This window comes from Benincasa hispida, chromosome 9, assembly GCF_027475165.1.
Source record: "Benincasa hispida cultivar pf3 chromosome 9, pf3_genome.v1.1, whole genome shotgun sequence".
Classification (NCBI taxonomy): Eukaryota; Viridiplantae; Streptophyta; class Magnoliopsida; order Cucurbitales; family Cucurbitaceae; genus Benincasa; species Benincasa hispida.
The window spans coordinates 41,303,384-41,324,692 of NC_143486.1; the positions used below are offsets into that span (position 1 = coordinate 41,303,384).

General features: G+C 35.1%; 1 long non-coding RNA gene, 2 other non-coding genes and 1 pseudogene across 4 annotated transcripts; 3 read left to right on the forward strand and 1 right to left on the reverse strand.

Moving 5' to 3' along the window:
- Positions 1 to 2,076: 2,076 nt before the first annotated feature.
- TRNAL-AAG (transfer RNA leucine (anticodon AAG)) lies at positions 2,077 to 2,157 on the reverse strand. The gene has a single exon. It is a non-coding gene; the product is annotated as a tRNA-Leu (tRNA).
- Positions 2,158 to 8,632: 6,475 nt separating this feature from the next.
- LOC150033816 (UDP-rhamnose/UDP-galactose transporter 3-like) lies at positions 8,633 to 11,012 on the forward strand (annotated as a pseudogene).
- A 4,495-nt stretch (positions 11,013 to 15,507) lies between these two features.
- On the forward strand, positions 15,508 to 17,415 carry LOC150033817 (uncharacterized). 2 transcript variants are annotated; one of them, XR_016532238.1, is made up of 4 exons: positions 15,508 to 15,974; positions 16,063 to 16,144; positions 16,231 to 16,285; positions 17,173 to 17,415. It is a non-coding gene; the product is annotated as an uncharacterized LOC150033817 (long non-coding RNA). The 2 variants fall into 2 exon arrangements; XR_016532239.1 differs by lacking the exon at positions 16,231 to 16,285 and having other exon boundaries at positions 15,509 to 15,974.
- Positions 17,416 to 20,955: 3,540 nt separating this feature from the next.
- Positions 20,956 to 21,036, forward strand: TRNAL-AAG (transfer RNA leucine (anticodon AAG)). Its single transcript has one exon. It is a non-coding gene; the product is annotated as a tRNA-Leu (tRNA).
- Positions 21,037 to 21,309: the final 273 nt, after the last annotated feature.

Sequence of the window (21,309 nt, forward strand, 5' to 3'; positions counted from 1 at the left end):
ATTTGTACTTCATCTTCGTATCTATTCAATGGAAGTCCTATTTTTACATCTGCTCACTCTCTTAATACGCATGAGTAGCTAAACTAGTTGAATGAGTTGAGAGGAACTAAGCTAACATGACCTAGGAAGTTCATTGCTTGCGATTGTCTTGTTTTATGCTGTGCAAATTACCCTTTAAAGTTACTCGAGAGAGAGTCTAAAGAAAGAACCTAATGTCTCAAGAGAGCTAGGTTAGAATCTGGACTCGAAAGAGCAAGATTAAGCTTGCATAAACAAGAGATAGGGACTTAGAGATAAGCTCTATTTGTCAACTTGCATTGCATGCATCCCAGGAATGGAAATGATATTATGTGGTCGCATATTTATGTGAATGTCATGTTGTCATCGCATAAATAGAGATAAAGGTTTATGCGTCAACCCTGTAGACTTATCGCATAATTATCGCATGCATTCTAGCCTTAGAAGTCGTGGTATTCGCACCGAGAGGTGGTTTACTGTTGTATGCATGTTACATGATCGCAAAGCATGAACGCATTCTAGGGAGTGTTAGCCGAAATCTTTCTCGATCTGTTCACTGCATATTCATCGCATTTCCCGTTTACCAACTCTTTTCAACTCTGCCGCATTTGTTATTTCTTTTTAATTAACGCAATCAACAACCAAACACTTTATTTATTTTCTCGGTTACCACAAAGTTTCATTAAAAAGAAAATTATCAACGCAATCTATTTTCACAAGTCCCTGTGTTCGACCCTAGACTTACCAGAAAACTCAGAGGAATTTACGGTTGAATTCCGCTGGGGAAACTTGAGTGCATAACGCAATCCATCAACGCATATCATCCATATTTCCACTTAATAAAATAACATATCAGCCGTATCCGTAGTTTCACTAAGATAAGGTATCCAGCCTTATCCATCTACTACAGACTGTTTAGGTTATTATTTAAACAAGATTCACTTGTTTGTCTCTACATACTTGTTCTTGCATGGTAAAGGGTCTATGCATAATCATGCATAGTAACAAACTGTGTTTGTGTTGGGCTATTTAGGAGAGTTTTTTAACGTGAGTTTTGGAACCTTTTACAATCTTCATCATAGTAGAACTCGCAGTTGCAAGAGACTAGATGAAGAAGAAAATAAAAGGCTACTATTACAAAAAATGAGTCAACTCGTTTGAAAAAGATGAATCGGGTCTTAAACTGCTCAAACTGAACTGTTCTTCAATAAACCACCTTGCAGCTGATCGTGCAAATGAACTATGCGATGAGCATGAAAGACTACACGATTGCATAGCTAGCAACCATGCGTTGAACATCTAAAGACCATGTGATCGTTCAGCAAGCAGTTGTGCGATCTTGTAGCAAATGTCACACGATCGTGTAGAGCGTATCATTAGCTATGACATCGTTTAGTAAATGCTACATCAAATTAAAAACAAACAATTGATAACTTTTAAGTTCCAAATCCACATTTAATAGAGTTCAGTTTTCTATAAGAGGATATTTTTAATATTTAAACATAAATTTTAATGAGAAGAAAGTTTGTTTATATTTACCAACAAGAACATATCTCAACTGACATAGTGTTCATATTATTGACCTCAAGGTTTGAGGTTCGATTCCCCCTAGATTTCTATTAGCCTCTATCGACCTTTAACAAAGAAGATTAAAATTTTTTGTTATTTTGTGTAAATAATTTTTCTTAATTTTCTATTTTAAAAATCTACCTTGAAATTATAGAGACTATAATTCAACTATTATTAAAAAACAAACTAAATTAAATTAAACCTGAAGTATTTTAACGAAATTGTATTTTGACATATTTCATATGTGAAAAATATATGTTAAAATGTTATAGTAAATATATTTTTCATTAAAAATCTGTCATTCACTTTTTTTAATAAAAGAAAAATGATATTTCAAAAAAGAAAAAAGAAAAAACAGAACAAAAGAACGACGATTTTTCCGGAGTCACAAAATCTGAGGAAGATATGGTTTTTGACCGGTCAGCGCTTGCTTAAATAATTGAAATATTTGTTTAAAAACAATAAAAAATAAATAAGCAGAAAAACAAATGTTGAGAGTGGGATTTGAACCCACGCCCTTTCGGACCAGAACCTTAATCTGGCGCCTTAGACCAACTCGGCCATCTCAACTTTGATGCTAGGTGAGGTTATAATTTCTTTAATTATATTTATCAATATTCCATTCTTTAAAATAGTTTTTAAACTTTTGGAATTGATCGAAATGCCAAAAAAAAAAAAGAAAAAAAAAGTGTTAGAAAGCTTTTACGAGTAAAATCTGTGTTCTTATTTTTACATACTCTCATTGTTTTTAATTAACTAAAGAAAAATTTTCATAGATAGAAAAAATGTCAAATTATTTACATAAATAGTAAAAAAAAAAAAACATTGTCACATAGTATCAATTATATACTTTTATCAGTTTTTATCACTAATAGACACTGATAGACTTCTAAAATTTGCTAATTTGTGTAAATAGTTTCTCTTATTTTTCTAGTTTTGTGGTACTAATATTGGATTGGAATTTGAATACATTTATTTACTAAATCATTAGTAATTTTGATGATATATTTAAAAGGTAAAAGAAAAGTTAATAAGAAAAAGACGAAAAAGTTAGAGAAAGGAAAAAAATTTAGAGAAAGACATATTCAGCAAGAAAATAAGTAAGCATTTAGGGAGAAACAAAATTAGTGAAGGGAAATTTTTTTGAGAAAAAACAAGTTAGAAAGGTACACGGGCTTAAAAAAAGAAGAAGAAGAAATGTGTTTATATATACATATATTAGCAAATTTTATAGAGAGAAAAGTTAGTGAGATGATACACGATGTTTTAAGATATATATATATATATATATATATATATATTTGAAGAAAGAAGGGATTTTATTACTGCTTCTTGGGCTAAGATTGATTGAAGCCCATATGCCACTCTGATGGGTGGTTCTAGCCTCTTTTGCTAGAGTGTCAGCCAATTTATTACACAAATGATTTATATAGATAAATGAAATGGATTAAACTCCTTCTTCAGCACCTTAATTTCTTCGATGTTTCTTCCAATTTTGTTTAGAGTCAATTGGTCGTTATTTATGAGATTCACAGCCACTTGAAAATCAGTTACGACTTGAATAGATGGAAGACACAGTGATTTGACTAACTTTAAAACTTCGATTATCGCAATGAGTTCAGCAATCAATTGAAAATTAGACCTCGAGTTCTAGATTGACCAATCGAGCTCAAGAAATTATTCTAAAAGAAAAATAATCGAGCCAAACTTGACGTTGGGGCTTTACAACCTCAACATCTGCAACCATCCTAATACCATCTATATTACACGTAACCTCAAGCAAGTGTCAGATAGTGGCGAAGCTAGAAATTCTATATAGTGGGACACTATATGTACAAGTCTAACCAAAAAAAAAAATCTATAAATGAAAGTAAAAAAAGTGTTCATAACTTCATAAATTAACTAACTTAATACATTACAATCCCCATCTATGAGTTTTCATATTTTGAAATCGATTCATGATAACTTCAGTATATAACTTATCAAATAAATTCTTTTCAATCATTACTACAAAACTGAGCTTTAATGTCGGTTTAAAACTGACATTATAGGAGTACAATATCGGTCGAAACCAACATTGAAGATTGTGTTATAAAAGGTCTTTAATGTCAGTTTAAAACTGACATCATAGGTGACCAAGATTTCAATGTCGATTATCTTCAATGTCAATTTTCAACTGACATTGAATACTATCTTCAATGTCGATTTTCAACCAACATTAAACATCATCTTTAATGTCGGGTTTCACTTACTTTTTATTGACAACTGTTGGTTATTAAATGTATATCATAGTTTTATATTGAAAAAAAAAATTTGCTTACACACAAGTAGATCAATAATATCTCTTTGTTACATATACATGCACTAAATAAAATCATAATTGCTTTCACAAAACCCCAATAAGTCATAAAAAAGGATTTGGATGCTAATTTAACTCCAAAACCAAGATAAAATACATTTTTTATCCGAATCAACTCTATATGGTTTAGACAACAAATCCCTACGTATCAACCATGAATTATACATATACATTATATGTTAAACAAGTACAGTATACACGTTAAGTTGCACACAATAATAGAATTTTGAAATAAATGAACTACAAAATGATTAAAATGACTAAAAATAAGTTGAAGATAAATGAGGTGTGTCCCAACGATGCCTTCAACGATGTCAATTTTTGAAACCTAGAGACTATTCTCCCACTTATAAAATAGATAAAATGAGAATTTGAACAAATAAATAAAACATATCATACAATATTACCTTCGGTGAACAATAATAAAAAACTAGTGACCTAAACAAAATAACATTAGTTTAATTCAATTTCTTGGCCTAATCAATTTAGATTAAAAATAATGATTCAAATGCCACAAGATTTGAGAATCAACAAATTAGTCAAGAATGAGTAATCAAGAAATTACCATTTATACAAACAATACCTTATCAGTTATAGACGACCTTGAATGCTAAAAGCTCACAACAATGCAACATCGTAAAATAACTCTAGATATCCTCTAATACTCTAGATGTCGAAGCCCATATGCAATGAATTGAAGAGGACTACTTAAATAGGTATCATTTCAAAGGTTCATTACATTTAAACTACAAAACAAAAATTAAAGTGGATTCACTTTAAATGCTAATGCTCAATTCAACACATAAAAATCTAGCCATCTTTTAAGATTATAAATGTTGAATGCAAGGAATCGAAGAATACTGCTTAAATAGGAAACAAATCAAAGGCACTTCACATATAAACATATAAAAAAAATCCAAAAAACAAAACCTAATTTAGTGGAAGCACTCGACATTAGTAGCCAAAAGCAATTATGAATAAGCAACTACCTACTAAATTCCAGTTTCAACAAAAAGAACCAAAGTCAATCTACTTTACAGAACTAAGTAATAGATGAACTTCAACTCAGTATTCTCATTACAAGATATAACAATCTTGATATCTTTTGATAGATCATATTAGTTCAATAGATACAACTCATATAAGTCGAATAAGTGAGTAGATACAACTCGATAACACCATAAATATGAAGGACTAAAGTCTTCATCCTAATGAAATTATTGTCCCCTATTTCTAACTAGTGAGATTTTATAGTCATGTAAAAGCAAGCTAGGAAACATGTACTTCAAAAGGTAACTACTTCTAATGACATTAAGAAACTTTAAGGTTAAAAGAACCAAAGTGGAACTCATAAAACCATACATCTTATACCTTTTAAACCACAAAGACTATAGGAAATACTTACCACTTACATTTATGTATTTCATGATCATTAAGTACCAAAGCATCTAATATAAGTTACAAGTTCAGAGAAGGAAAAATAAAAATAGAATGCTTCAAAGTACCCATTTTTAAATTCAGTCCATAGATTAATTAATTCCAAGAGATACCTCAGCTCATGAATAAAGCATCCGACAAACATCTTTTCGAACACTATCTCAGATGGTAGGAAATCATTTCGGACAACAAAAAAGAATAGTAGTTTATTAAACTGAGTTCAATATGAATTCAGAAGACAAAAGCACTAAAACTAATAGCATATAAGTCACACTTGATCATTCCACCTTTTATTGTCCAAGGATCTTGCCATGTTTCGAAAAGATCTTGAATAAGTTCTTGTATATGACTTGAGCACTGATGAAGTTCAATTGGAAAGAACAACAAAGCAAAACAAACATACAAGTAAATCGAAATCCATCCATTCAATATAAGAAATAAGGGTTAAATAAGCTCTTGTCCAAGAATTTTAGATGCCAAACTATTTATAAGTTTATTGCCACTTAAAATAGCTACAAGGTAAGGAAGATTAGGATGCTAAATAGTTTTAAATTATAAAAGAATCTATATTCTAATCTAAAAACTAGATTAGGATACTAAACAATTTTGTAAAAAAGCATATTAGGATACTGGATTAGCTATATTGTATGTATGTAGATACATTCTTGTGATTTGTGTGTCCAATTTTCAAATATAAGAATAGGCACTTGATTGACAGTTTATATGTAATAATCTTTACGAAGATATAACAAAAAAGTGAAGAAAATATAAAGGCATCTTCATCTACTAAGTTAAAAATGCTTGAAAAATGAACACCCTAGACCAAGTAATTCATTAATTCAATCACTCTTATAACTATTTCCTAGCTTGCTGTTAGGGTTCTTCTTCCCTACAAGCAGAAAATCCCAACAAGATACAAATATCCAAGAAATCATAAGGTAAACACCTTTGTGTTATATATTTACTTCAAAGAAAATCAACTAACAATAATGTTATATAAGCTAGTTTACCTTTCTCTATATAAGAAACTGACTACAAGCAATAAAAAAAAAAAAAAAAAAAAAAACCAAATCATCACTTTACCTTCTGAATATAGACAGACAATTCATAATCATAAACATTTCACCAAACAAGTAATCTGATTCCATGCAAATAGTGGGAAAAATCCACAATAAAGAGTGTAATCTTTCCTTATCCCACTTCCAAAACTTAACTACTAGTAGACAAATGAATTTCTATAGTACAAAAGGCACCCATAATTCCCCAAAATCCAACCCATTGAAGATCCACCAGAAAACCTAACAAGAAAGAAAATGAAGGAAAAAAGTACCTCTCCTGGCCAGCAGTATCACAAATCTTATGTTGAATAACGAGCGTCCTAGTCTGAAAATCGACGTTGATTGTACCCTTTGAATCCAAGTTGAACTCATTTCTGGCAAACCGCGCCAGAATATGAGATTTACCCACCCTAGAGTCTCCGATCAACACCATTTTGAATACATAATCTATCTTCTGATTGGCATCCCCATACCCACCACCGATAACCATTTTCCGAATTCTATGCTCACCAAACCCTTCTCCCCAAAAACTGAAGAACAAGAAGAAGAAGCAGCTTGAAATGGATCCAACACGAAGAAAGAGAGTGACAGATCTCAGTAGATCCTTTAAAACAAGAGGGATCATGAGAGATTGGAAGAGGGAGACGAAGAGATGGTCATCGAATATTCCAACTTCAAAGGAAGGAGCTAGATGCCGGATGGAGATGTGAGTCATGAGGTCGAGACGAGAGGGAGAGACTAATGTCACGCACCACAAAAATCATTCTTTAAATCATGTCATTAAGGGGCATGAGACTCCAATAGCATAGCCAAAAGGGAGTCAAGATCCATCAGGAAGCATTCCAAAGACAGGCAAGGCTGACACGGCAACCTTGGTCAGGGCGATAAATGCCCAGGTGTAGGCATACGAGGGCGTGGCAAGGCAACATGGTGAGACAGGTGTCAAGGACAGCGCCCATGTGCACCAACATGTGCGTGTGCTCGGAGAGGCAAGGCCCCATGCGAGGCCCGGGAAGCACACAGACTTGCGGCCAAACGAGTGCCCTTGTCTGGAGTGCGCGAGTCCAGACACGCACGCCCGCGTGCGCCCGCAAGCCTACGTGCGCGGCCCACAGGCAACACCCATGCGCAAGCGACAGATGCGTGTGCCCCCTTGCAGCGCACCCCTCAGGCATAGGCATGCAGCAGTCCTTGCACGTGCGCCCATGACCCAAATGCTTCGAGAAGACACAGGAAGGCACCTGACTATGCTAGATAGTCTTTGAAGCTACGAGACAGTGCTAGTGCCCACATGAAGTGCCCAAATGCATTTGAAAGCATCTTGACAACCCCACATTGTGCTGGAAAGGCCTAGACAGCCCCACACAGTGCCAGCATGGGTAGACAGCCTCACACAGCCCTAGAAATCTCTAGAAGAGTCTAGATAGTGCCAAAACTATTGGGTTGTATGTCCTAAAACTCGTAGTTTGTAGAGTTAAACATTTTCTATTATCAATAATGTTGTTATTCAACATTTCTTCAATAAAGTTGTTATTGAATTTGTAAATTGTACTTGTAAAGGCTAAATCCAATAAACTAAGATCCATGACTATTATATGAATATTGAACTTTATGTGGAGTCATAAAAGTGGATCAGGTTCGAGTAAATAGTCAAAATGATCTATACACTACAAGAATTTTGGGCTTTAATGCCGGTTGAAAAAAGTGAAATCGGATGTATAATGTCGGTTTTAACAAAAAAAAAAAAAGATCTTTAATGTCAGTTTTAAACCGACATTGAAGATGGGCTACAATGTCGGTTTAAAATCGACATTAAAGGCCTACATTTATTTTTCTTTTACTTTGCATCTTTTTTCCTTTCATATTAAATCTTCTCTCTCCTTTCACTCTCTCTTACCAAACCCTCTCTTCTTCTTAACTTGGCCATGTGAATCACTCCGATCGTCGTCATCACTGGCGTTGCTTGGATCACTGTCTTTGTGGGCATTCTTCCGATGGTTGGTCATCATCGTGGGCGTTCTTCCGGTGTTTGGTCGTCATCGTGGCCATTCTTCCGGTGGTTCGATCTATAGATTTGGGTCATCGTTCGATCCAACTTGTTTTGGTCTTCGTCACCAGCGTGGTGGAGTTCATCGTCCGTAGATTCCGTCAGTGGTGGAGTTCTCTCTTCTCCTTGGATTTGTAGATTCCAATGGGTTAGCTCGTTGTCCGTCCAACTTGTTTTAGTCGTAGAGGTGAGTTGTTGGCGTTAGATCTATAGATTTAGTTATGGGTTTTTTCGATCTGGTCGTCTATTTTTCCGATCTACTCGTGGGTCTTTCGATATGGTCGTCGACATTGTACTTTTCAAAGGAAACAACTTAGGAAACTGACTGAGCATTTAACTGGATGATAGAAAATGAACTTGAAAAGTTCCATTTTCAGGTAGCCAATAGCGCCAGAGGCCAGCTACCGATCCCCCGTTGACTGAACGAAACGACTTTAATCAAACTTCTCAATAAATTATGAATGATCCTTATGAAAATGATTGTCCCATATGAGTGTGTTTTTTAGAGAAAACTAAAATGCATAATGCATCCCTTTCATTTCATCAATTAGTTACTTTGATCCAAGGCTTTCCCTCTTGTGTTTCAGCTATAACTTTAACTGGATTTCACTTTTCTGTAACGACATTGATTGGTTGGATTTCAAATGCCATTGGCTATTCTGAATCCAAGTCTATTCCCTTCTGGGAACTCCTTTGGTTCTCGATTATCGCCAACACGTCAATAGCAGCCATGAACTTCAGCCTCATGTTAAACTCTGTTGGATTCTATCAGGTTCAATTCTTGCTCCCCTTACTCTTAAGTCATCACTCATCGTCATCGACGATAACTGAACTTTGTCACTACTTTATATGCTTGTAGATATCAAAGCTGAGCATGATACCAGTGGTTTGTGTACTGAAGTGGATTCTTCATGGAAAATAATACTCAAGGGAAGTGAAGATGGCCGTTACTGTGGTCGTTGTCAGTGTTGGAGTATGTATGGTGACTGATGTCAAAGTTAATGCCAAAGGCTTTCTTTGTGCCTTGATAGCAATCTTATGCACATCACTACAACAAATTGTAAGCATTCTCTTTTCTCCCTATAAAATCACTTGAAATTCAACATTTAACTCTAAGAACCTAATTATAAGACATCAAGCTCAAATCTTTTGCATTGATTTAAACAGTCAATAGGTTCATTACAGAAGAAGTACTCAATAGGTTCCTTTGAATTACTAAGCAAAACAACTCCCACACAAGCACTTTCCCTTCTAACAGTTGGTCTGTTCATTGACTATTGCCCTATTAGCAAATCTCTACTGAAATACAACTACACTTTTGGTGCATTCGTAAGTCATTATTCTGATATCTTTTTTTTTCGAATCTTGTATTTGTTTTGCTTTTACTTCTGAAGTTCAATCTATCCTTAATGAATGTTGCAGTGTTTCATATTACTGTCATGCTCCCTAGTTGTGTTCTACAACATCAGTCAATATCTGTGCATCGGGCACTTCTCGGCTGTATCATTCTAGGTTTTAGTCCATATGAAGACGGTATGCATGTTGATGTTGGGGTGGTTGCTCTTTGATTCAAAGATGACATTGAAGAACATATCAGGGATGGTTCTTGCTATTGTTGGGATGGTGGTGTATAGCTGGGCAGTTGAAATTGAGAAAAAAGCCAATGCAATGGCCATCCCTCAGATAAGCGTCATTCTAATATTCAATTTAAATTATTTGATCATTCAATAAGCATCACTACAAGAATTTTGTCTTGAATGTACCATTTATGCACATTCCCAATAAACACGGTTAGTTGAATATGAATTCTGATAACATTTTCACTTTCAATCCTTTGTCTTAAACCTTTTTGTTTATGTGTTTTTTAGGTGTTTGGAAGGGGTGGGGAAGAGATGGATTTCTTGCAACAACAAGGGATTCAGGTGAAAAAAACTCCTAGTAAGTGCATTTTTGAATGCTTGCAGTTTTAAGCACAGATTCTAAGTATTTTCAAGTGACTCTAATGATATGAAATTTCCTGTTTGAGAAGTTATAGTGTGCTTATTTCTCTTTGGACCATATTGGATTAGAATGTAACACCCATTTATGACTCATGGATACTATTTATTTGTAGTTTAAATTTGATTCAAGGTGCTTGAGTTTGTGGGTTGCCCTATGGTAGTTTGTGGGTTATCCATACACTAAGATAGTTTTTGTGACAACTTTTGAGATTTGAAGTACATTGTGAGCTAAATTTGCTTATTGATGTATGTGTTCTTGAATATTCATTTTTTGGGAATTTTGATAGTTCTGTTGAAAACAAGTGATTGTGAAATATTTTTGGGAGTGTGTTTCTTTGAACAGGATGAAGGTAAATTTTGGGTTTTGTTGTGGTAGCATCGTTATGCTGCCGAAAATTTTCCATCGTCTTCGTAGCTCATATCTAAGCAACCAAGCTTCTCTTCTTCAAGATCTTGAAAAAGAAGATTCTCTCATTTATTCAACTATTGAGTTTTCTTGTTTTGCAGATGCAACAAAGGAGTAAATATTTGGCATCACAACCTCTTTATGCTTTTTCTTGGGGAACTTTAGGTTCAACATATTTACTACAAGAATTTTCCCTTGAATGTACCATTTATGCACATTCCTAATAAACACGGTTAGTTGAATATGAATTCTTATCACATTTTCACTTTCAATCCTTTGTCTTAAACATTTTTTGTTTGTGATCCTTTGAACAACAGTGGTCAGACAAAGACGCCTATAACCAGACATTGCTAAAGCTAGGGGGTTGGTTCAAGAAGAATTATGAAGGGATCCATACTTACCAAGTGGAGAGAGACAATAATCTCATAATGTTTGTAAAATCATAATGTTTGTATTACTTGTAATTTGTGTTTTCAATGCCTGAATTATTGTACGACCTTTTAAATTATAATTTTATAGCAGAATTTGTGGATTAAATGTAATAGATTTATAATCCATACATGAATAATAATGTCATAGCCACGGCGTTCAATAATGATGTGTCATGTTATACTTTTTGACCAAAAATATGGATTCGGCAACGGAATTTAAAAAAACGGACAGATTCGGGCTTCAATCTCGATTAAGAATTTTTTTAAAAAAAATACAGGCTTTAATGTCGGTTGCAACCGACATTGAAGGCTGTGTTATTGAAGCCCTTTAATGTCGGTTTAAAACTGACATTAAAGGAAACCGACATTAAAGGGCTTTAATAACACTATCTTTAATGTCGGCTGTCAACCGACATTAAAACCCAAATTTCTTCTAGTGATAGTATACGAATAAGGTTGGGTGTCTTATTCTAGTAACACTATCGGATGAAACCCACTCTGTAGTTGTTACAATTTTTTGTAAAGTGCTACAAACAAAGTAATCCTGATTCGTTCATGTATTGACATGGGAGTGGGGACGTTCTATGCAATGAGTTTGCGTAAGATTGGACCAAGAAATAAGTCACTATTACTTTATAACGTTGTTTACTATTTGAGCTGACTATTTCGCTTAGATGACCTAGGTAACTCGATCTTAATCCTGTTTATTGTTTAGATGACTGTTTAAGGTTGTTCTCTTAAATGTTGAATTCGGGTCTTGAACAAGGGGCCCCACCTTCTCATGGCTTGAGAGGAATCTGGTTTAGTGATTGGATCACAAACCAATTATTCATTAGAGGATTAGTGGAACTTAAGGAGCAAGACATAATTTCGGGGTAAAACAACATTTGACCTAGCCGTTATTACGACCAACGTATGAAGGGTTGACTTACTAACTATGGTTAAATCAAGTGGACACAAATATACCTACAATAAGGAGAGTGCAACTATCGAGCTATAGTGGTGTGACTCGGTAGTTAACGAATATTGATTAATTCAGTCTAAAGAGTTTTAGCCAATTAATCTTAAATCCTTGGAGCTCATAATCTGTAGGTCAATAAGGTCACTCTGCTAGCTCGTACAACATGAACACCATGAATTAGTAAATTGAATGAATTTATGAATTTGAAATGATATCAACTTGAAGTGTTCAAATTGAATTTAGGGTTTGAATTTAAATAGTTCAAATTCAAATTAAGGTTTGTATAATTATATAATTAATTAATTAACATTTAATTTATTGAAATTAAACGAAATTGGAGAGTTTATAATATTTAAATTTTGATTTAAATACATGAATATCATTCATGTTTAAAATTAGGTGTATGATTAATTTTATATTTAAAATTAAATTGTTATTTAATTAATTAGATATGCTTAATTAATTAAAATCAAATTAGTTTTCAAATTTAATTCAATTTAAGAAATTGATTTCTAAAATTTTGATTTAAATTAATTTTGAATTAATTGAAATTAAAATTCAAATTATATTTGAAATTTGGAATTTTCCACTTAGTGGAAATATCCAATGTTTCACCAAAATAGTAAGTGGAACTCTACAATTCACACATCTATCCCAATGTAATCTTGAAGTGTGAGTTGTCTTTAACTGAATCTGCTGATGTCTGCATGTAGTTAAAGAATAAAAACACTCCAATTTTTTAGAATTTGGAGGGAGGAGGATTGAAGAACTAGATGAAAAGGTTTTTGTCGAGTTCTTCTCTTCACCTGAGAACTCATCCCCTTTCACTTCACAAATTCAGCTCAATTATGAGTTCCAACACTTAAACTCAAGACCGAAAATAGTAGAGAAGATCTCTTAGTGGTTCACTAAAGATTTTGAGCTGAGAATTCGTGAGGAGCAGCTTGGACTAAAGAAGAATTCTTCAAAGGTATGTGTTTCTTGAAACCATCTTATTACTCTTTGACCATGCTTATTTTAGTGTCAAAATTAAGGAATTAGAATGCTTAATGATCCTATTTTATTCTGCTTCTTGTTTCTGTAATCCAACAGAAACGTGCCAAATGACTCTGAAAGGCTCATGGACATGCCAGAATGTCTCAACACCTCTTCAAATGTACATACTTTAGATTTATTTGTAATGGTATTGAATTTTCTAGAGAAGTCTAGAAGGATCATGAATGTACTAGAAAGTGTATGGAAGGACCTAGAATGGCCTAGGGACATATCAAGACACCTTGAAAGTATCTAGAAAGAGTCATGGCCGACCTTAGGGGGCTTAGGTTGATCGGGAATCCCTATAAATAATCCAAAGGGGCCTCATTTGTAAACATCTCAACATCACACATCAATAAAGCCTCTCAACATTCTCTCAAACACACTCACTTGCCCCACACTCTTCAAACCTCTAAGTCGTGTACTTAAAGTGTTTTCAATAGACATAAGCTCTTCTCTAAATGACTTACTTGGTGTTCTTTGATAGCAACATAGCCAAGTGTCGCACGGTTGGTCATCTCAAACATTGACCTTGTGACAGGTAGTATCAGAGCAACGGTCCTTGTACCTAGGTACCCCCACACACATAACTCGTTGGCCTAGCAACTCGATGGCATCCGAGGAGGGATATAACTCGCTAATTGAACAAGTTATCGAAGGTCCAAAAACTTGTGCTCATAAAGCAAAACACTCTTTGTCCAAGCAAGCGAAATCCAAGACCCACAATGCGAGACAATATGTCGACACTCACCTGGGCAACTTGGAGCAAAGCTTGGAGAAGGTACAAGCAACGATTGGCAGGTTGAGTGATGACTATGAGGGCTTAGTCTAAGAAACACTAAGATCAGTGTTGCTGCAAAAGAGATGATCAGAAGCTTGGACGAACACTCAATAAGGAGGTAAGATCCCTATCTTCTGATGTTGATAACCTATGTAAGTTTATGGAGGGTGAGCTTCATGAGCTTCGTAAGGAGCTCGAAAACATACGTGCTGAGTGTCAGGAAAATTGAAAAGGTAGTCATTAGTATGCATCTATTAGCTCCCTATCCACTGCGCCCGTGCATGGCATCCATGGATTGAAGGTGCCAGAGCCCGCAAATATGATGGCACACGTAATTCTATGATGGTGGAAAACTTTATCTTCGGCCTAGAACAATACTTCGAAGTCGTTGGTGTCATCAAAGACGGTGCTAAAATTGCCAATACACCAAACTTCCTACATGTAACAACCCAATTGTGGTGGCGTAGGAAACATGTTGAACGGGAAAGTGGCCTATGCATATTGCGAACGTGGGAACAATTTAAATCAGAACACCGAAAGCATTTTATTCCCCACAATGTTGATATGAAGGCAAAAAGAAAGCTTAGAAGGCCTAGACAAACTGGAAGCATTCCTGAATGCATAAAGGTATTCACGATCCTTATGCTCGAGATAGACGATCTAACCAACAAAGAAGCACTCTTTAATTTTAAAGATGGTCTTAAGGAATGGGTGAGAATTGAGCTTGATAGGCACAATGTGAAGACGCTTGATGATGTTATTACTACTTCCGAGATGCTCATAGATTTCTTAGCCAAGGGGAAGAAAACCAAGGAAGATGAAGGGGAAACGTTAGAGTCCAATGAAGATCGAGAGAATGAGGCAAAGGGGAATGCCAAAAATGGAGAAAAGAACGAGAAGGTTATTTACACTAGTAAAGGTAAGCCCTTCAAGTTTAAGAAACTGAAGCCTTATTTCCTTTGCAATGGGCCACATTAGACTAAGGGTTGTCCAGTTAAGCAAAAGCTAGGTGCCTTAGTCACTGAGTCCCATGAGACAGAAGCAAAAATGGGCTCCACATACTGGATTGGTGCCCTAGTAAAGGAGGTGTAACACCCCGAATTTCTATTATTAATGTAATTTTAGTAATTTTTATTAAATGAGGACATTTTTGGAATTTTGGACTTAAGTGTAATTGCGGGAATTTAATTATTGATGTTGAAAATTATTCAATTTGAAACTTAATGACAGGAATTAATTTCAATGTGGGAAGGAAAGAAATTTAATAAAATAAAGTAGAATAAGGAAAAAAATAAAATAAAAAGTTTAATTTATTTCCTTTTAAGTTGTTGTTATTATTATTATTATTATTATTATTATTATTATTATTATTATTATTATTATAATATAAAACAATTTTCTTCTCCCTCACACACGTCGAACCCCTCCCCCCCGAAACGTGAAGACCCTTCTGTGTGCCCTAGCAGCCACCAACTGTTTCCTCTCTAGCCGGCACCACACGAATTCAACAATCCGCCACCAGTCATCGATCGTTCATTCATGGGTCGCCAGTTCGCTCGCACTGGATCTCGCCAGTTGGTCAACATCGTGTCGCTCCCAATCGATGCCTCAGGCCCAGCTGCACGTCCATTCGAAGCAGTGCGCCGCTCAAACTCATGCGCTGTCACGCCTCCCCGAGGTCATCCGCGCCAGATTTGAAGGTTCGACCACACCTCTAGCAGCCGCCTGACGCCACCCAGCCCTATTTTATTGAGCCCGAGCCGCTCGTCCAAGACCTCCGCCACTGCTCACTGTCGTTTCTCTATCTGGCTAGCCGTCGGTTCGATCTTCGCGTCATTCTGTGGGGTTTTCGTTAGAATCTTGGAATCTGGGGTAAGACCTAAACTTTGTGTTTTCTTGAATGGGTTTGGTCATCCATTGAGTTTTGATTTAATTTAGTTATACTGATTATGTTGTGAAGCTTGGATTGAAGTTTCAAGGTGTCAGGAACCACTGTCCAGTAAGATTAGAGTTCGGCTCTAAGAAATTTTGGAGCGTGATTGGTAAGTAATGTGAATTTGAAGCTCTTTGGAATGGGTTAATATGTTGGAAAGTTGGTTTTAAATTCCTAATTGTGGGTTATGAATAGATTGGTACCTCCGTGCTAAGCTTAGAACAAATTTCTGGATCAACACATATTTTGGGTAAGTTGTTTTGTGGAGTTTGAGGTATTTTCGTATTTGAAATTTAGTCCTAAATGGACTTAATTTTGATTATTAATTCAGGGTGTGATTTAAGAATTTTACTAAGTTAAAGAGGGTGTGGATTATTTTTTGTTAGACTTGTCATCGAGGTAAGTAATCTTACTACTGGAACTGCCCACGGGCCAGACACTAGATGTATGCTAGCATGATAGATGAATATTATGACAGAACGATAGCATGATGGACGGATAGTATAGTATAACTGATGTATGTTCTTATATGAGGATCTGAAAGATTTATTTGTGCACGTAGATACTTGAATGCTAGCATGACCATGATGTTGTATTTGATATGAGGATATTGAGGCATATATGTATGTTGAGGTGTATATGTATGTTATAGAACCATGTTGTGATACTTATGATGTTGAGATTGTGATAGTGTCCTCACCGATTAGTTAGATGCCCACTAGATGTTGTGTTTCTTTCGGGATTCACTAGAGGTAATGTTATCTTTCGAGATTCACTGTATTTCCTTTGGGATTCACTAGAGGTGGTATTATCCTTTGGCATTCACTAGAGGTTGTGTTTCCTTCGGGATTCATAGAAGTGGTGTTATCCTTTGGGATTCACCAGAGGTCATGTTTCCTTCGGTATTCACCAGAGGTTGTGGGTCCTACGGGACTTACTAGAGGTAGTGGGCATACTTAACTACAGTAGGATAAAAATCAGTTTTTCATGTATGTTTCTGTCTCATGAGGACTAGAGAAGTTTATATGTTTCCATTAGAGGTAGGCATCTAGATGACATAGATGTCTAGCCTGACCCTAGTAGTGGGGTTACTTATTGAGTATTTTATACTCATCCTTTCTCATGTTGTTGTTTCAGGTAAACGTAGAGATGCACCGACATTGATAAGTGGAATTCATGATCGAGCCACTGGGACCAGTTTTATGCTTCCACTCATGATATTTAGATTTCTTTTCATGTTTTTCAACTTTCAGTTTTGATGTTTGAAACTTACTATTAAGATTTGTTTTCAGACCTATTTATTATCATTTATGATTTATGGGTACCTTATCGTCTGTTTTTAATATTTGAATTTAATGAATGTCTTTTGAATTTACCTTATTTATTTAGCATTTAATTCACTATAAAAGAGTGCATTTTAAGTTCCATGCACGCATGTGTTTAGTAGTGGCCTAACTTGAGTCCTAGGGGGTCAGGATGTTACAGGAGGTCTCTTAGAGAGTGAAGAGAAAGAAACCAAAGAGGTCGAGACAAAGCCCAAAAACAAAATAGGTAAAGGTTAACCTCCTTCAAGGGCAACGAGGGAGACACGAAGAAGTCTGAAGCATCAAAGATAGAATTAGCCAAGCAACCAAGAGAATGATGCACAAGAAAACGAAGGCGCTCAAGGAGGAAGAACGCAATGGGGACGTTGCAAAATCAAGTGGGGTAGGGTGTCACGCCCCGCAAAAATCGTTCTTCAAATTGTACCAAGGGGCATGAGACTCCGATAGCATGCCAATTTGTGTGTGGCCAAGCGCACGCACACACCCAAGAGAGGCAGGGCCTTGTGCGAGGCCAAGGAAGCACACAGGTGCGCGACCAAGCGTGCACCCTTGTCCGGAGTGCACAAGTCCAAACGTGCATGCCCACACGAGCTCGCAAGCCTACGTGTGTGGCCATAGGCAATGCCCATGCACAAGCAACAGGCATAAGTGCGCAGCGGTCCTTGCGCACGCATCCACGACCCAGACGCTTCGAGAAGACACGGGAAGGCGTCTAACTGTCCTAGACGATCCTGAAAGTTTCTAGAAGCCACAAGACAGCACCAGAATCCACGAGAAGTGCCTAGACGCATTTGGAAGTATCTAGATAGCCCTACACTGCACGGGAAGGGCCTAGATCGCCCCACACACTACCAGCATGGGCTAGATAGCCCCACACAACCCCGAAAGTCTGTAGAAGAGCCTAGACAGTGTCGGAACATGCCAGATAACTCTAGAAGGCTCATGGACATGCTAGAAGATCCCAACACCTCTTCAAATGTTCATACTTTAGATTTCCTAGTCTAAAATTGTCTAAAGGAGTCTAGAAGGATCATGAATGTACTTGAAAGTGTATGGAATGACCTAGGATGGCCTAGGGACATATTAAGACACCTTGGAAGTGTCTAGAAAGAGCCATGGCCGACCTTAGGGGGCTTAAATCGATGGGGAATCCCTATAAATAGCCAATGGAGCCTCATTTGTAAACAACTCAACATCACACATCAATAAAGCCTCTCAACATTCTCTCAAACTCACACACTTGCTCAACACTCTTCAAATCTCTAAGTCGTGTACCTAAGTGTCTTCAATAAACACAAGTTCTTCTATAAAGGCTTACTCGGTGCTCTTTAATAGCAAGATAGACCAAGTGTTGCACTGTTGGTCATCTTAAACTGATCCCGTGACACTAAGGTGAGAATGGGCAATGACAATATAGAGAAGAGAAAACTAACTCTAGTCTTGATAACTAATATAATATTTATTTATTTGATTAAAATGGTTCGATTCAATTTTCAAAATTGAAACCAAATTGAACCAAAAATTTTGGTTTCAAAATTCGAGAGGGAAATGAAAATTGAAGAGGGAGGGAAACAAAAAATGAAGATTAGAAATCTTTTGGGATTCAAAAGAGAGGGTCACCTACAATGTCGATTTTAAACCGATATTATATGCTTACAATGTCCGTTTAGAACCAATATTAAAGATCCGCTTTTTTTTTTTAGAAACCAACATCATACATCCATTTTTAGTTTTTTTCAACCGACATCAAAACCCATATTTCTTGTAGTGAATATAGGTTAGAAGAAAATCATTCATCCATTGACCTCCCATTCGATTACGTAATCAAGACTTCATAATATGCATCGCAAAAAAATACAATAGTTATGGCAATAGGTAAAATCAATGCCAAGGTGAGTAAGTTATAAACTAATAGATAGACCTTGTCTTTATTCGTCATGACCATTTTTACTGCAAGATCACATATTCTTTTTAGCTCAATAAACTCAATATTTAAACGTAAATCAATAATATAATTTTGAAATTGATCCTCAAGCATAGAGAGTTCAATAGCTTAAAAGTCATTTGGGTAAAATTGAGCAAGTTAGCTAAGTTTTTCTATCAAAGAAACAAATGAATTACTCGGATTTAGACATGTCACACAGAAAAGCAATTTAGTATTTGTTTCAATAAAATTATTATCTAGCTGTTGAAGTTGCATATCAATAATGACATAGAAAACTTCAACACGATAATGATATAAATTTGTAACTAGTTGAGAATTTCACCTTTGTCATCCTCGGTTTAGAAATAGGTCATCCATTTTAAGGCTTCAATATCATGACTATGACAGAAATCAGAAACCATACTCAACAACGAATCCTAATCAAATTCTCTTTTTTTTTTTTTTTTTTTTTTTGCAGTATTTCTTTACAATTTTTTACTAAACTCATTGCATTCACAATATTTTAGACCAAGACCTGCAGGTGCAGGTAGTTCTTCTAGATTTATTTTTGTATAAGATTGATCGGAATCCAAAACATTTTATTCTTTGAAGATGATGCCTCATCGTCTCTATTGTTGTTTTTCTTTTATAATATCTCTCTATATTAATTTTGAATTAACTCTACAAAAGTATTAATAATAATAATATTACATTCTATTATATTGATTTAAAAACATGAAAACTTAAAGTCTAAGAATAGTTTAAAACTTACTTGTCGAGCTCGTATATCCAAACGAGTGACAATAAATAATTCTCTAGTTTGAACTTTGAAATTAATTTTTAAAACCTATACGAGTAATGTGAATATAAAAATAACATGGAAACAAACAAAAATATATATAGCGTAATGTAAATATAAATATTATGTAAACAAAAAATGAACGGAACCTTTTTAATAGAATGTTCTTGAGAGTTGAGATTGAAAAGTGAATTTCAAAAAGAAGAAAAAAGTTTACAAACTACCCATGTTTGTTGTTGATAAAAAAAAAAAAAAAAAAGAGTATTGTTTGACAATTTATTTATTGAAAAAAGACACATTATATTTAAAATGACACATTATTTGACCAACTTTCTTTTTATTAGGATTTACATGAGTTGGATTTTAAAAAGCCATTAGAGATGAAACAATCTGGGTAAAAATTCATTTAAAATTCAAAATAAAATGTTACTAAGCTATAAGATTCAAACTCTTGTATTTTACCAAACAGACAGCACTCTACACCAACATATTAGCACCAATACTATTATTACTTAGGTTGAAACATATATATATATATATATATATATATATATAATATATATATATATATATTACATATCATTTTATAATTTATATTAAAATATAAAAGACGAATAAATTGAGGGGGCCACATGCCTCTTTGCCCCTACGTGGCTTCGCCCATGATGTAAAAGGAGTCACATCAACAGCCCCAAAGGAGAAAAATACGTAACTCAAAGTGAGAAACATTAACTATTTTTGTACTTAACTAAACCAAATACCTTTTATACTAATTTAGGCATTAGAATGTACTGTCGATCCGAATACTCTCATACTGAACGAGAAGGGAAAACTAAAAAGAGAAAAATTAACTTAATATGTCACTAGCAAAAGTTGAGATGGCCGAGTTGGTCTAAGTCGCCAGATTAAGGTTCTGGTCCGAAAGGGCGTGGGTTCAAATCCCACTCTCATCATCTAATTATAATATTTCAGCTTTTTACTTCGCTATTGATTTATAAAATACATAGGTCATAAAGTTGGACCAAAATTTTACTGGGTGGCCAAGTTGGTAATTAGAGAAAAAAGAAAAATCCTCAAATGATGTTTTTATTGTCCAAAAGCATTGCAAAAAGTGAGCAATCAGTGTGTAATTCCCAAAACACCCACCTCTCATAATATCTCCAATTTCCTTGTTCCAACTCAATTGTCGCATTCCAAAAGTCTTCTTCCTTGCATTGTGACAAATG